Source organism: Canis aureus, chromosome 14 (assembly GCF_053574225.1).
Source record: "Canis aureus isolate CA01 chromosome 14, VMU_Caureus_v.1.0, whole genome shotgun sequence".
NCBI lineage: Eukaryota > Metazoa > Chordata > Mammalia > Carnivora > Canidae > Canis > Canis aureus.
Genome location: NC_135624.1, coordinates 29,458,327 through 29,474,077, shown reverse-complemented (window position 1 = coordinate 29,474,077; position 15,751 = coordinate 29,458,327). Strand labels below are relative to the sequence as shown.

General features: G+C 41.0%; 1 protein-coding gene across 29 annotated transcripts in view; it reads left to right on the top strand.

The window, feature by feature from the left end:
- Nucleotides 1-8,245, top strand: part of LOC144283320 (uncharacterized) — a 297,695-nt gene extending 289,450 nt beyond the window's left edge. For all 29 annotated transcript variants that reach the window (XR_013351844.1, XR_013351842.1, XR_013351843.1 and 26 more), the window contains one exon: nucleotides 5,677-8,245. The gene's annotated coding sequence lies outside the window, so the exon portion shown is untranslated. The remainder of the gene's footprint in view (nucleotides 1-5,676) is intronic.
- Nucleotides 8,246-15,751: the final 7,506 nt, after the last annotated feature.

Here is a 15,751-nt window from a genome sequence, read left to right as displayed (position 1 = left end):
CAACAATTAGTCAAGGGGACACACAAAATAAAAGATATAAACTATGACATCAAATACATAAAATATTGAGGGAGGTAAAATTTTAGCCCTTATACTTAAGTGACCATCGATATATACTGCTATACATGTAAGATGTTATATATGAACCCAGTGGTAACCACAAATCAAAAACCTATCATAGATACACAAGAGATAATAAGAATCCAAGCATAACACTAGAAGCCATCAAACCACAAAGGAAGAACATAAGAGAAGGAACAGAAAAACTATAAAAACAACCAGAAAATGAACAAAATGGCCAGATGCACATACTTGTCAATAATTACTTTAAATGTAAATGGACTAAATGCTCCAACTAAAAGACACAGAGTGATTAAATGGATAAAAAACAAGACACAACTATATACTGCCTACAAAGACTCAACTGCAGATCTAAGGACACATACAGACACATTCTCCAATAAGAGAATATAACAACTACATATATCTATTCATGCAACATAGGAGAACCTAAATAGAGCATATATTAGCAGATATAAAGGAAGAAACTGACAATAAAGCAATAATAGTAGGGGACTTTAACACACCGTGTCCATCAGTGGATAGATAATCCAACCTGAAAAGCAAGGGAACAATGGCTTTGAATGATGCATTAGACTAGATGGACTCCAAAGATATATAAAGAACATTTCACCAAAGCCAGCAGATTATATATTCTTTTCAAGTACACATGGAACGTTCTCCAGGCTAGACCCATGTTAGGCCACAAAACAAGTTACAATAAATTTGAGAAGACTGAAATCCTATTGAGCATCTTTTTCTACCACAACAGTATTAAACTAGGAATCAATTCCAAGAAAAAAAATATACAAAGAACACAAATACATGGAGGCTAAACAACATGCTACTAAACAATAAATGGGTCAACCAAGAAACCAAAGGGGACATCAAAAAATGCGTAGAGACAAATGAAAATGAAAACACAATGGTCCAAAATCTTGGGATACAGCAAAAGCATTTCTAAGAGGGAAGTTCATTGCAATAGAGGGTTACCTCAAGAAACAAGAAAAATCCCAAGAAACCTAACCTTACACCTAAGGGAGCTCGAAAAAGAAGAACAAACTTAATTATACCAAACACTTAATACCTGTTATTCTCAAACCATTCAAAAAACAAAACAAAAAAACAGAAGGAAAGCTTTCAAATGTATTATACAAGACAAATATTACCCTGATACCAAAACCAGAGAGGCACTACCAAAAAAAAAAAAAAAAAAAAATCACTACACATCAATATCCCTGATGAGCATAGATGGAAAAATCTTCAACTAAACATTAGTAAACTGAATTTAAAAATATATTTAAAAAGTCATTCACCACAATCAAGTGGAACTTATCCCAGGATGTAAGGATTTTTTAATATCCCTTCAAATCAGTCAATGTGATACATTATGTTAACAAGAGAAAAGATAAAAACCAAGGACATCTTGGCTCTGTCCACAGTTTGGCTATTGTGGGCTTTGCTGCTGTGAACATTGGGGTACAGGTGCCCCTTCAACGATTGTATAAAGATGTGAGATACACAGACACACTAGAAAGGATCAGCCATCAGAAAGGATGAATACCTACCATTTACATTGATGTGGATGGAACTGGAGGGTATCATGCTGAGTGAAATAAGTCAATTAGAGAAAGATAATTATCATATGGTTTCACTCATGTGGAATATAAGGAGTAGTGCAACGGACCACGAGGGAAGGAGGGGAAATGGAATGGGGAAAAATCAGAGAGGGAGACAAACCATGAGAGTCTCTTAACTCTGGGAAACAGAGGGTTGCTGAAGGGAAGTGAGTGAGGGATGGGGTAACAGGGAGACAGTCATTAAGGAGGGCACATTATGTGATGAGTGCTGGGTGTTATACTATATGTTGGCAAATTGAATTTAAATTAAAAAAACCCATGGGGCACCTGGGTGCCTCACTGGTTGAGCATCTACCTTTGACTCAGGTCATGATCCTGGGGTCCTGGGATTGAGTCTCGCATTGGGCTCCCTGCAGAGAGCCTGTTTTTCCCTCTGCCTATGTCACTGCCCCTCTCTCTCTCCGTGTCTCTCATATATAAATAAATAAAATCTTTTAAAAAATTAGGAAACCCATATGATGTCAATAGATTCAGAAAAATTATTTGACAAAATACAATATCCATTCTTGATAAAAACCTCTCAACAAAGTAGGTTTCAAAGGGAACATACATCAACATAATAAAGGCCACATATGAGAAGCCCACAGCCATCATAACCAATGCTGAAAAACTGAAAGCATTTTCTCTAAGATCAGGAACGAAACAAGGATGCTTACTCTCACCTCATTCTTTTCCTTTTTCTTTTCTTTCTTTTCTCTCTTTAAAGTAAATTCTACCCCACTGGGGCTTGAACTGATGAACCAGAGATCAAGAGTCACATGCTCTATGAACTGAGCCAGCAAGGCACCCCTTCACCACTTTATTTCAACATAGTATTGAAGACTTAGCTCCAGCAATCAGACAAGAAAAAGAAATAAAAGGCATACAAATTGGTAAAAGTAAAACTCACTATTTGCACATGGCATACATTATATAGAAAACTCTAAAGACTCCACCAAAAAATCTATTAGAATGGATAAAACGCAGTAAACTTGCAAGATACAGAATACACAGAAACCTGTTGCATTTCTATACACTAATAATTAAGCAAAAGAGAAATTAAGAAAAAATTCCATTTACAATTGCACCATAAATAAGCCTAAAAGTTAATTAAACCAGGGAGGTGAAAGACCTATACTCAGAGGGCTATAAAAAACATCGATGAAAGAAATTGAAGAAGATATAAACAAATGGAAAGATACTCCATATTCATGGATTGGAAGAATTAGTATCATTAAGAAGTCCATATTACCCCAAAGCAATCTACAGATTCAACCAACTGCTATCAAAATACTAATAGCATTTTCATAGAATTTGAACAAATAATCCTAAAATTTGAATGGAACCACAAAATAGTCAAAACAATTTTGATAGAGAACAAAGCTAGAGTATCACAATCCCAGATTTCATGATATACTACAAAGTTATAGTAATCAAAACAGTATGGTAGTGGCAAAGAATAGACATGTAGATTGATAGAACAGGACAGAGAGACCAGAAATATACCCACACATATATGGTCATTTAATCTTCAACAAAAGGTGGCAAGAATAAATGATGTTGATAAAACCATTGTACATCTTACATCATACACAAAAATAAACTCAAAATGGATTAAGGACCTAAATGTGCAACCTGAAACAATAAAATGCCTGAAAGAAAACAAACAGTAATCTCTTGGACATCAGCCTTAGCAACCTATTCAAGGATAGGTTTCCTCAGGCAGGGGAGAGTAAAGTAAAAATAAATAATTTTGACTACACCAAAATAAAGAGCTTTTGCATAGCAAAAGGAACCATCAAAAAAAAGGCAACCTAGTGACTAGGAGATATATTTGTAAATATTGTAACTGATAAGAATATGTAAATATTAATATAACTGATAAGGGATTAATATACAAATACATATAAAGAAGTTATATGAATCAACACCAAAAAATCAATCTGATTTAAAAACAGGCAGAGGACCTGAATAGAGATCTTTCCAAAAAAAACATCCAGATGGCCAACAGACACATGGAAATATGCTCAACATCACTCATCATCAGGGAAATGGAAATCAAAACAATGAGATAACACCTCAGACTAGTCAGAGTAGCTAGTATAAAAAAAAAAAAAGAAATAACAACAACAACAAAAAACAAGTATTGGTGAGGATGTAGAGAAAGGGGAACCTTCCTACCTTATTGGTGGAAATGCAAACTGGTGCAACCACTGGAAAACATAGATCTTCCTCAAACAAATAAAAATAGTAACAACATATGATTCAATAACTCTACTACTGGGTATTTACCCAAAGAAAACAAAAACACTAAATTGAAAAAATATACGCACATGTATGTTTTTTGCAGCATTACTTACATAGCTAAGATATGGAAGCAAACTAAGTGTCTATGGATAGTGGAGTAGATAAAGAAGATGTAAGATCTATCTATCTATCAATCAGTCAATCAATCATGGAATATTACTCAGCTATAAAGAAGAATGAAATCTTGCCATTTGCAATAATATGGATGGATCTAGAAGGTATTATGCTAGGTGAAGTCAGACAGAAAAAGACAAATACTGTATCATTTCACTTATATATGGAATCTAAAAAAACAAAAACAAAAACCAGGCTCTTAAATGCAGAGAACTGGTGGTTTCCAGATAGAAGATGGTAGGAGGGATGGACAAAATAAGTGAAGGCCATTAGGAGGTATAAACTCCCAGTTATAAGTTACAAAGATGAAAAGTATAGTGCAGGTAGTGAGTCAATAATATTGTAGGAGGGTTGTGTGGTGACAGTGAATATACTAACCCTGGTGATCATGGGGTTATGTTAGAATCAGTGTTGCACACTTGGAACTGATATAACATTGTATGTTAATTATACTTAAAAAATAACAACAACAACAACTAAATAATAACCAGCATCAGTCGGTTGCAACCACGGGTTAGCTATAAGGAATAGAGTTCAGTAAAATCATTGAAAATATTCTGTGAGAATCAGTTGGCTATATAGAATTTATAATTAAAATATTCTATTTTTATTAATTTGTGCTACACTTTGCTTATAGCAATAGAATATGTTTAAATATGCACGTACTTAGATACACACATGTAAGACACTGGGGAGTTGGTTGTTGATCATACTATATTTGACTGCTTGGTGGTTTTTCTCATCTTTGATATTGTAGGAGTCTAACTAACTAGGACCAGTAGTAGATGGAGACCACAGAGTGCCAAGCATATGAAGAACTGGTCCAGGTGCCCCTGGGTGGCTCAGTTGGTTACATGACTGCCTTCAGCTCAGGTCATGATCCCAGGGTTCTGGGATTAAGCCTCAAGCCGGGCTCCCTACTCAGTGGGGAATCTACTTCTCCCTTTTCCTCTGCCCCCTCACTCATGCTTGCTCTATCTCTCTAGTGCTGTCAAATAAACACATAAAATCTTATAAAAACAAAAAACAAAAACCTGGTCCAATGGTTGGGGATGTTTGCAGTTGGAATGGACTGCCTGGAATGTTAGTGAGGTCCTGCCACTGTGCCAATGACAAGGCCACTTCACAGGGGACAAGAGGATGTGGATAGTGTTAGATGTACTTTCTTCCCAACTGGAAAGTTTCACATCCACTGGGGAAGAGGGCACAGGGTGAGAGGTGGGTACGATGTACTTGTGAGGCAGTAGCTGATGGCTGTGACTTTCTAGCTCAGGATGTATCAAGAGCCTTATCTACTTATTAATATTTCTTAGTAAATGGGAACTCTCTGGGTGGCCAGAGTCAGTACATCTTGCTCCTTGAGTAAATCTCTTCCACTGCTGTGTATGCTTCCTCCATTGCTATGCATTTTAGGTGTTTGTGTAGTAGCTTCTCATGTGAGAATTTATGCCTTCTGTGGCTGAGGTCTGTGCTTAGCCATAAATTAAAAAAGTTGCTCAAGAAATCATTTTTTTCCCTAAGTGTATTTTGAAAGAAATCAATACAAATTCAATTTGTTCTCTTTTTTTTTTTCAAGCTCTAGAACTGCAGAGATGATCATAAAACCTTCCCTCATTGAATTCCCTCAGAGCCACCAAGTCTCTCCACTGCCCTATCAAGAAAAACTTCATCAGTACATCCTGACATGTCATCTGTGGATGACAAGATTTCACTGTGATGATTTCCTTGAAACTTCAAAGATAGAATTCAACTGAAGCAAATCAGTGAATATTTTTAAAAATTAACTTGGCATTAATACTTGTTTAGCATCGGTGAAAGGTAGAGAGATTTTGAGCATAAGGAAACTAATTTTGATGGAGAAAACCTCTTTGATCCAGAATTGTACTGAACATATTAGATGCACTATTGTTCTAATCTTCAGCATTCCATGAGAAGAAATTGAGGCTAAGATGTTCAGATGGCTTACCTGATACCAAAACCAACATCTCACCCCCAAAGTGGCAGGACCAGTGTTTGATTCCCCCCAGTCTAAATACCACTGTTTTTCATTTAAATCCAATTGCCTCATGGTAAAATCCTTCTATTTGAAAAGAGGGGTTTTGACATCGATCTATAGGATAGACATCATTCAACTGATACTTCATAATTACCCATAGGAGTAGATTATCATAGTGACAAGTGAAGGGGAAAGGGGCTATTTGAAAAATAACGTGGAGATTGCTTTGGCTCTCTTTGATGGACTCAAAGACATGGAAAATGGAAACCAGAAACAGAGAAAAAAATAAATCCTTTCTGGGCAGGAGCTCTTAAGCCCTGCAGCCCAGGGGTACAGCATATAGTCAGCTCTCAAGAAAGACTCCAGGATGCCACTCACAGGCTTTCTCTAGCCACGTGGCCACAGTCCCCTTGCACAGGATGGAATTCCATTCCCTTCATTCTCTGTGCACATTCTCTACGTGTCTCCTTATTCTCTGGTTCTTCTCACTCTTCATCTCTCCAGAGAACCTAGCCATCAGTTCCAGCCCTCAAAGCCCTAATGCTGACCCCCATGGCCTCATTCTTGGAGGCACGGGCTGCAGCACGGTTCTCCTCGTTTATCCCCACCTCTTGTGTCTAGGGTTTCTGTCAGTACCATGAGGGCACGACATGGATGCTCTGCCCAGATCACGTGACTCAGAACCTCACACGACCTGCACAAGACCTGAAAAAGCTTCAGGCTTCCAGCCACTTGCCAGCATGTGGCAGTTCTCCATACCCTCAGAGCTGCCTTATTTATAGCCGCCCACTGCCTTCCCTCAAAGTAACCTTAGCTCTTAACATCTTGCAAAGTGATTTATGTCAACCAATTATTAACTGAAGTATCCGGCAAAACAGAAACTTTGGAAAAAAAAAAAAAAAAGTGTTGTCTGAGGTTGAGAAAAAAAAGATCCCAGAACTGCTGACATGACTTTCTCTCTCTCAGGAATTGTTAATGAGGTAAACATAATTTTGATCTAATTAATAGTCTCCAAAGTAACTCCATACATTGCTCTAGTGATAAACCCTAAACCATCCTAAATCTGTATTTTGGCAATGCTCCACGTGCATAAGTTTCAGAATACTTGCCTGAGGATTCCAGAAGCCAGAGACTCTCTTAAAAGAAGGAGAGTGGCAACATTTGATTCATGCTTTGTGTTCATAAATGTGGAGGCAGCATAATTTTGAGTAATATTCAGAAAATATGCACCTACCGAGCTTTAAAAAATGATGACTGTAAGTCAAACTGGTGAGTTTTCCTAAAGACATTTTTTAATTTTTTTTTTTTTTTTTTGAGAGAGAGAGAGACAAAGAAAAAAAAAAGAAGAAATAGGAAAGAAAATCTCTGGAAGCAGTTACTTTGTTCTCTGCCTTATGTATTTCAAAGCAACCATCCAAGGCTAGTTCTTGTAACACACAAACCAGGACTTTGCAACTAGCCCAACTATCAATTTATGTTCTTTTTTTGAGACAACTTGTATTTTCGCAGTCCACTCTCCCTTTTCATTATTACAGCAGAGACTTAGAATAATGTTTGTCTTAACTGAGAGGCTGTTTTCTCTGACTCCATGCATGGCTGGTCATTTTGTTACCAGCATATGGCATTCTATAGCAGCCACGGGGTATCTTCATAGGCCAACCCGCCTGGACTGGGCTTTATGGCATTACTACTGAATGTTTTTTGCCCCTCAGTCTTCATAAAATGGCCACTTCCTTGATTTCATCTGCCAATCTAGAATGATGTTGCCCTCTCTTGGGGGATGCTAGGAGCAGATGAAACAGCTTTTGGCACATGCTTCTATCTCTAAGAATTACTATTCCTTTTTTTTTTTTTAAGATTTTATTTATTCATGAGAGACACAGAGAGAGAGAGGCAGAGACATAGGCCGAGAGAAAAGCGCTCCCTGCAGAGAGCTCGATGTGGGGCTTGATCCCAGGACCCTGGGATCCCCACCTAAGCTGAGGGCAGATGCTCAACCGCTGAGCCACCCAGGTGTCCTGAATCCTTTCCTTAAGTGGACTTTCCTATACCTCTTCACTGCCGTGACTTCTATGAGAAGACACCGGACTTGATTAAAAAGAGCTCATTCCCATCCCACTGCTGCTAATCATTATCTGGACCTGCTTCCTCAGTTGTGAATAAAGGGTCATGTTAATAGACCTCTGAGTTAATGACTCTGTGATTATCTTAACATTGTTTGTGGGGGTTTATGGGCTTTTAAAAAATATTTTATTTATTTATTCATGAAGAGACACACAGAGAGAGGCAGAGACACAGGCAGAGGGAGAAGCAGGCTCCCAGCAGGGAGCCCGATGCTGGACTCGATCCCAGGACCCCGGGATCATGCCCTGAGCCGAAGGCAGACGCTTAGCCACTGAGCCCACCCAGGTGCCCTTATGTGCTCTAGCTTTTTATTATTTTCTATGTACCAAACACTGATCTAAAGAATTTAGATATTTTGTTTCATTTAAGTATAGTTAAGGTGACATTTAAAATTTTAAGAACTCAGGCATCATCCCTATTGGCAGGTGAGGGAGTATAAATGCTCAGCGCGCACCCAGTGTTCTCAAGGTTTCACAACTCTCAACGGGGAAACCAAGCGATTGGATTTTAGACCACAAGGTTTTAATGAAATTCTTCTTCCATCACCTGTGCAATCCACTGCAATGGCCTTTTTGGGGCCCATCATTTTCAGCATCAATTCTCCTGCCACAGAGCACAGGCCGCACAGCCATGCAAGCCATCTCCATGGTCACTACGTGGACCACTACACGGTCCACACTCACTCACTTGTACAGACACTAATTTCCTGCCTTTCTTCCCTTCCTCTCCTCTTTATTCCCTTCCTCTGGTTCTCTTTTTCCCCTCTGCCAAAAACTTGATACAAGTCTATTGTGTTCCAGGAAATATTCTTGGGGTTGAGGATTCAAAGATAATGAGAGATTTTTGCAGCTGAAACATCACACAACATAACCGCGTGAAGACAAAGAGGTTTACACAGAAAAAACTGTAATGTCATCCACCGTGTTCCCTTGAGAGAAAGAGTAGGGAATGGGATGGGATGGGATGGGGGTGGGGTGGGGTGAGGCGAGGCAGGTAAAGGGAGAGGAACAGAACACTAGAGCCAGGAGAGCCACACAGCCAAGCAGGGGCAGAAGGATAGGAGATGGGGTGAACAGAATTGAGAACTCTCCCTGGGGGAGGTTTCACAGAGGTGTTTGTAATTGAGAAGAATCTCAAAGTGGGGGGAGTTGCATGTAAAAATTGGAGGCATTCTAGGTAAAGGCGAAGGAAATGGCCCTGTTTTGCCTCCACAATGGAGCATTCCATGGGGCTTGAGGGAAGGAGCGATGTAAATAAGGCAAAATGGGTGGAGCTTGTGTCAATATTTAAACTATTGAGGTCTTATCTGGTGAGGATTAGGGAGCCACTGGAGGGGTTTAATCATGATCAGATTTACCCTTAATAAGCTTATCTCAGGGGAGAAGACGCTGAAGGAGATGAAGTGGAAGCTCTTGCAGTGGTTTTAAGAAATGATGTGAATAAGAGCCACGGGTCAGATGAGGGCAGTGAGGCAGGGGCTAGGGGAGGCTGGTTGGTACAAAAAGGCAGCATCTGGGGGTAGAGGAGGAAGGGGGTGGGGGGATGCAGCACCAGGATTTCAAGGTCAGAAGGGAGACTCCTCGCTCCTTCTGTTTCTTCTTCAGTCCCTGACACGAGTCTCAGCCAGCCTAACTGCATCCCTCCCTGACTTCTTGCAACCTGCCCTCCTGAAGCTTGGAAGGCGTGGCCCCCGTGGGCAAATGGGCAAAAGCAGCCCCAAGCCGGCAGCTCCATCCCAGTCATCCTCTTGCCTGTGGCCCCTTCCCGGGATCCTCCAGCCCAATTGTGGCTGGAGGCTGGGCCATGGGCTCTGGGTTAGAACCCCCTCACTCCTCTGTTCTGCCCCTGCCAGCTTTGGAAGTGTCACACTGTTTCTCTGTTCCAGGAATCCCAACCCCAGGGTATGCAGACTCACCCAACCCCCAAGTCACAGTCTTTAGTGAAATGGAAATCAAGAGATCAGTGCTTCAGATTATGCTGAAATCAAAAGTGCCCTTCTACTTCTGGAAGCTAAAGCCAAAATATGGAAACCATTCATTCATTCATTCACAGACATATCCATACAGCTGGCATCATGCCAGATGGATAAAGTATAAACACTGCCACTGAGAATTTGGGGATGAGCCAGGTCCCTGCTGCCATGGGAAGCACATACTCTGGTGTCAGACAGGTGGGCAAATAATGTGACAAGCCTGGGTGCAGTGACTCAAGGGACTAGTCAGTGTTCCAGCAATAAGAAGGCGGGGGTGGACCTGCTTGAACCAGGTTCATAAGGGAAGACCTCTCTGAGGAAGTGATATTTAAGGCCAGAGAGACAAATGAGAAAGTAGCCACAACATGCAAAACTACAGGTCTAAAATGCTATATAAATGATAAAGTGCAAGTCAATATTGACCAGGAATAAAAGCAAACATTTAGCCACTCTTTTTATATCCCTATAGAAAGCTAGCAAGGAAGTCAGGAAATCTGGAGTTTTGTTTTTTTTTTTTTTAAATCATGCCACATGTGGAAGGGACCCTCCTGTTTTAAGAAACATCCATCTTGCATATAAAGACACAAATGAGTCTATGAGAAACATGGCACACCAGGGGTTGGCAAAAACTTTGATAAAGAGAAAGATAAATATTTTAGGCCGTGTGGGCCATATGCTCTCTGTTGTAGCTGCTCAATCCACTGGCATAGCACGGAAACCACCAAAACAATATATAAATGAGTGAGCGTGTCTGTGTTCAATCATATTTTATTTATGGAGGCTGAAATAGGAATTTTCATAGGTCACAAGAGACTTATTTTTAATAATAGCAAATTAAAAATAAAAATGGATATTTATTTATTCACTTAAAACACCTTAAATCTCTTCGTAAAAAACAGGCAATGGGCCGTATTTGGTTCACAGGCCATGGTTTGGTGATCCTTGCTCTGCAGGCAATGTGGTTCAGAGTACAAATTTCTGCAGACTGCCTGGGTTCCTTTCCAGACTACTCCGTCTGTCAGTGGTGCATTCACACGGCCAGGCCAAAGAAAATTTACTTTGATCCTGCTTTGTTCTCTTATCTTTCTATCCTTTTCTCCTTAGTCGAACTTCTTAGAACAATAATCTATACTCCCTCCCTGTGGCAAACTGTTTTACAAAAACGACTTTAACATCCTTCCAGTCTCTGATGCTCTTCCAGAATCATGCCCTCCCCCCTCTTAACCCCCATCAAGAGGTGGTATTGATGTTTCTCTCCTTAAAACTGGGCAGGCCTTTGTGAATACTCCAGCTAATTGAGTGCTACAGAAGTGATGCTCTGAATCTTACGAGCTGGGTCGTAAAAAGCAATACAGCTTCTGCCTGCCTTGCAGAGTCCACGTGCCTACGGAGCGGCCGTGTAAGAAGTGTGTAATGGCTTATTTCCTTTTTGAGGCTTTCATGAGACTCCTCCAAAGTGGATCTGGTCGTGGGCAAAGGAAGAAAGCCATCCGTGTACATTATGTGATTGGAGTATAGGGTGTATGGGGCAGAGAATCAGAAGCTCAAGGCCAGGGATACGTGCAGAAGGCATTTCCTGGAAGGTTGCAACAGTAGGTTAACAAGCTCGGACTGGATCTTGAGAGTAAGATGTAGCCACTGGAGAGGATTTATGCATAGGCGTGGAATGGGCAGATTTCTGTTTTAGAGGAACCACTGTGGATGCAACAGAAGGAATGGATGAAGAAAAAGCAGTGATGAGAGACTTGGTTAGAAGCCCCCAGTACAGTCTGGGGGATGCAGAGGAGGGCAGTTGGTAATGGGCATGTGCAGAGGGAATGGTGCGGCCTCCGAGTCCACCTGGCAAGGAGCGTACCACCTGCCCAGCTAATGGACAGAAGTCACAACAATGCATATATGTTTTTAAAATATTTTATTTATTCATGAGAGACAGAGACAGAGACACAGGCAGAGGGAGCATGCAGGGAGCCTGACGTGGGACTCGATCCCAGGTCTCCAGGATCACGCCCTGGGCCGAAGGCAGCACTAAACTGCTGAGCTACCCAGTCTGCCCAACAATGCATATTTTAGTACAAAATGCTGTCTTGTCATAGAACAGACCCCTCTTTCACCTGGCTATGCCTCCTGGCCTGCTTTCTCTTTCACGATTTTTCTTTCTCCCCTGTCAATGTGCAGTGGGGTTCCCACATGAGTGGTTCCTCTCCCTGCCCTTCAGCAGACACTGGGGACCGTTCCTTGAAAGCAAGATGCCGCAGATAAGCTCACAGCTGGCCTGATGCTGGTGGAAGGGCTCCTCTGTGCTTCTCCAGTGAAACACCTGCCTCTGTCGGCCACAGACTACTTCCCCCGAAGAAGATACCCTGGGAACCGCGTCCCAGAGCCTCCTCCCAGCTGTTATCTTGACACAATCACTGTGTTCTGGGTTTTTAATCTGGGAGATTAAATCTTTACATGCCTGAGTGGAAAGATCATATCCTTGTAATTTTTCACCTATAAAATTTCTCAGCTGCCTTAGTTTAACCTGTTGTATTTATGGCCCAACTGTAATTTAGGAGAATACTCTGAAAATGCCAATTTCAAAGGACCGCTCTTTCAAATTGCCATGCAGAACAGCTCTCCGAGTGAGTCTAGTGAACTGTGCTAAAACTGATCATTTCAGTCAATTAGATTTTTAGGCCAGTTACTTTTTATTGTTCTGAAAGGGAGAAAGAAAGTGTTGGAAAACTAGAATCAATCAATTACTGTCTAAATGTAGATCAAGGAGGAAGATACACAAGAAACCATATTTATACTTTTTTTTTTTTTTTTGGCAGAGCTGAACCTTGTAAGAGGTCACTTGAGTTCTATTATAGAATGCCCATTTTGCATAAAGTAGAAGCCACCGCTTTAAAGGAAATGCCTACCCAGACCCTGTGGACAGAAATTGAGGTCCAAGAAGGAAAGGCTAAGATGGAAAAGTAGAGATGCTTCAGCTGGGGAAGGAGGGGTTTGTGATAGGAATACGGAAGCACAACATCAGGAAGTCTTTTCTTATAAAGACCATATTGACCTCTGACTCAGGAAGTTCAAAGACAGTTATAAATAATTGAAATAGGTTAGAGACCACAAGTTCAGAAAATACAGAGAGATCTTTTGGGATAGTTCATTTCCTTTATGTAACCCCAAACTGGATTACGATGCCTCAAGATTCTGGAAAGTCAAAGATTATGTTCCCTCCTTAGGCAACTGAACATAAAACTATCACTAATAGTAAAGCAAGATTAAGGTACATGAAAACATCTCCTAATAGGTACTTCACAATTTCAAATAATCTTTCAAAATATTTTTCTCACATTAAGAAAAGGTTTCTGGGGTGGGGGGGGGGCACCTGGGTAGCTCAGCTGGCAAGTGTCTTTTTTTTTTTTTTTTAAGATTTTATTTATTTATTCATGGGATCTGCTTTGGGATCTGCTTTCCCAAAGATCTGCTAGGTGATATACCTACCCAAATAGAGAGAGCGGCAGAGACACAGGCAGAGGGAGAAGTAGGCTCCCTGCAGGGAGCTTGATGCCAGACTTGATCCCAAGACTCTGGGATCATGCCCTGAGCCAAAGGCAGATGCTCAACTACTGAGCCACCCAGGCATCCCTAAGTGTCTGATTCTTGATCTCAGAGTTGTGAGTTCAAGCCCTGCATTGGGTTCCACACTGGGCATGGACCTACTTGAAAAAGAAAAAGAAAAAGAAAAAGAAAAAGAAAAAGAAAAAGAAAAAGAAAAAGAAAAAGAAAAAGGGACACCTGGGTGTCTCAGTCAGTTAAGTATCTGCCTTTAGCTCAGGTCATGATCCCAGGATCCTGGGATCAAGCCCCATGTTGGGATCCCTGCTCAGTGGGGAGACTGCTTCTCCTTCTCTCTTGCTCCCTCATCCCCTCTGCTCATGGTATTTCTCTCAAATAAATAAATAAAAATCTTTTAAAAAGAAAAGAAAAAAAATGTTCCTGGGGATAGTAACAAGAAGATACAGGCCCGAAATGGGTTGGGGCCATCTAGTACTTTTCACATCTGCATTAGATCCACCCTTGAGACATTATTAAAGGACACCCTTTCCACACAGCCATCTGTGACCACTTCAGACCATTATCGTCACATCCCCTCTGGCTCCATAGTCACCTTCACCTCTCATTCAATGCCCTCTTTTACACATCAACACTTTTTGCTGGATCTACAGATGGAACACCAGATTTCCAACAGCAGGTCTGGATTCTGCTCCTTATATCACCATCTGTAGCCAAGCATATTTGGGTAGGTATATCACCTAGCAGATCTTTGGGAAAGCAGATCCCATGCTAGGGAGAAAGAGGCCATTTAATACAAAGGTATGAGGAGAGTGGTTAAAAGAGATGGTTGGACATCTGAAGAATAGCAACAGCAGGGACCCACTGGCAACAAGGGGCTTGGAGGGAACACAGAGGGGAGGAGGTGTAGCAGGTCATAGAGGATGAACAGTTAGGCAGGGGCTAATGATGGCAGAGCTACCATGTGGGAGATGTAGGACCAGAGAAAGACTAGAGATGGAAAGGATGTGGAACCAACTTCAGAAGAAATGTAGTCATGTCAGAGATCCTACCTGGAATTCCCTGGCTCCTCTCCTCTTCGACTTTCCATTTTGCCACCAGTGCCACCCAATGGCCAAGTCTACCAGGGAGCCAACAGAAAGGGGCACCTCAAAAATGTAGTCCCAGAGCTACAGAGTGGCTGGGTGGGGGGCGGTGTTCAGGGGATGGAAAGGGCAACGTACGAATCATTGGCAAAGTCATTCCTCTTCTAAACAACTGCTCCCTTCCATCAAATCTTAAAGCAATGCTTTACCCACTTCTTGAGAATATCACATGACATTATCTTAATATGTTGGAAGAAGGTAAAAAGGCAACTTTGAGGATACTTAGGAATAATGCTTTGAGGACTTAAAATGTTAGAATTGAATTTAAATAAAAAAATGTTTCATAGAACTCACCTGTGGGGGAAAAATAAAATGTTAGAAAATGGTAATTGTACTTCTAGGAAAAGAGAAAGTGCTAAATATGCATACAAGTGCAGGTAACAAACATTTATATCTCAATGTTTAGAATATTGAAGGTTGGAAGCAATGTAAAATAGATGGTATATATTCAGAGCTAAACAAAAAAACAACCTACACAATTTTTGCCTGCAAGGATATCCTACTCATGAAAATCAGATAAGGTGCAATGGGGACCCAGGGGTGAGAGAGAATAATAAATAGCTGCCCCATTCAGGCTTTTAGATGGTGGCATACATGTATTAGGAAGAATATGGAAATGGTAGGAGGAGTTTGAAATTCATACTGGAGCACCAGGATTAGGAGGTTGAATGCCTAGTAGAGTAGCAAGAGGGGACATGAGCATAATTAGAATCCAAGTGACCTGAGTCCATCCCAGGTCTGGTTCCGATGCTGGTGGTGACCTTGGTTCAGGTCTCTACTCCAGTTTTCTGGAGCGAATAATGAAAACTAGCGACCAGCCCATCTGCACTGTGACTGAACACTTTGCAAACAAATGAAC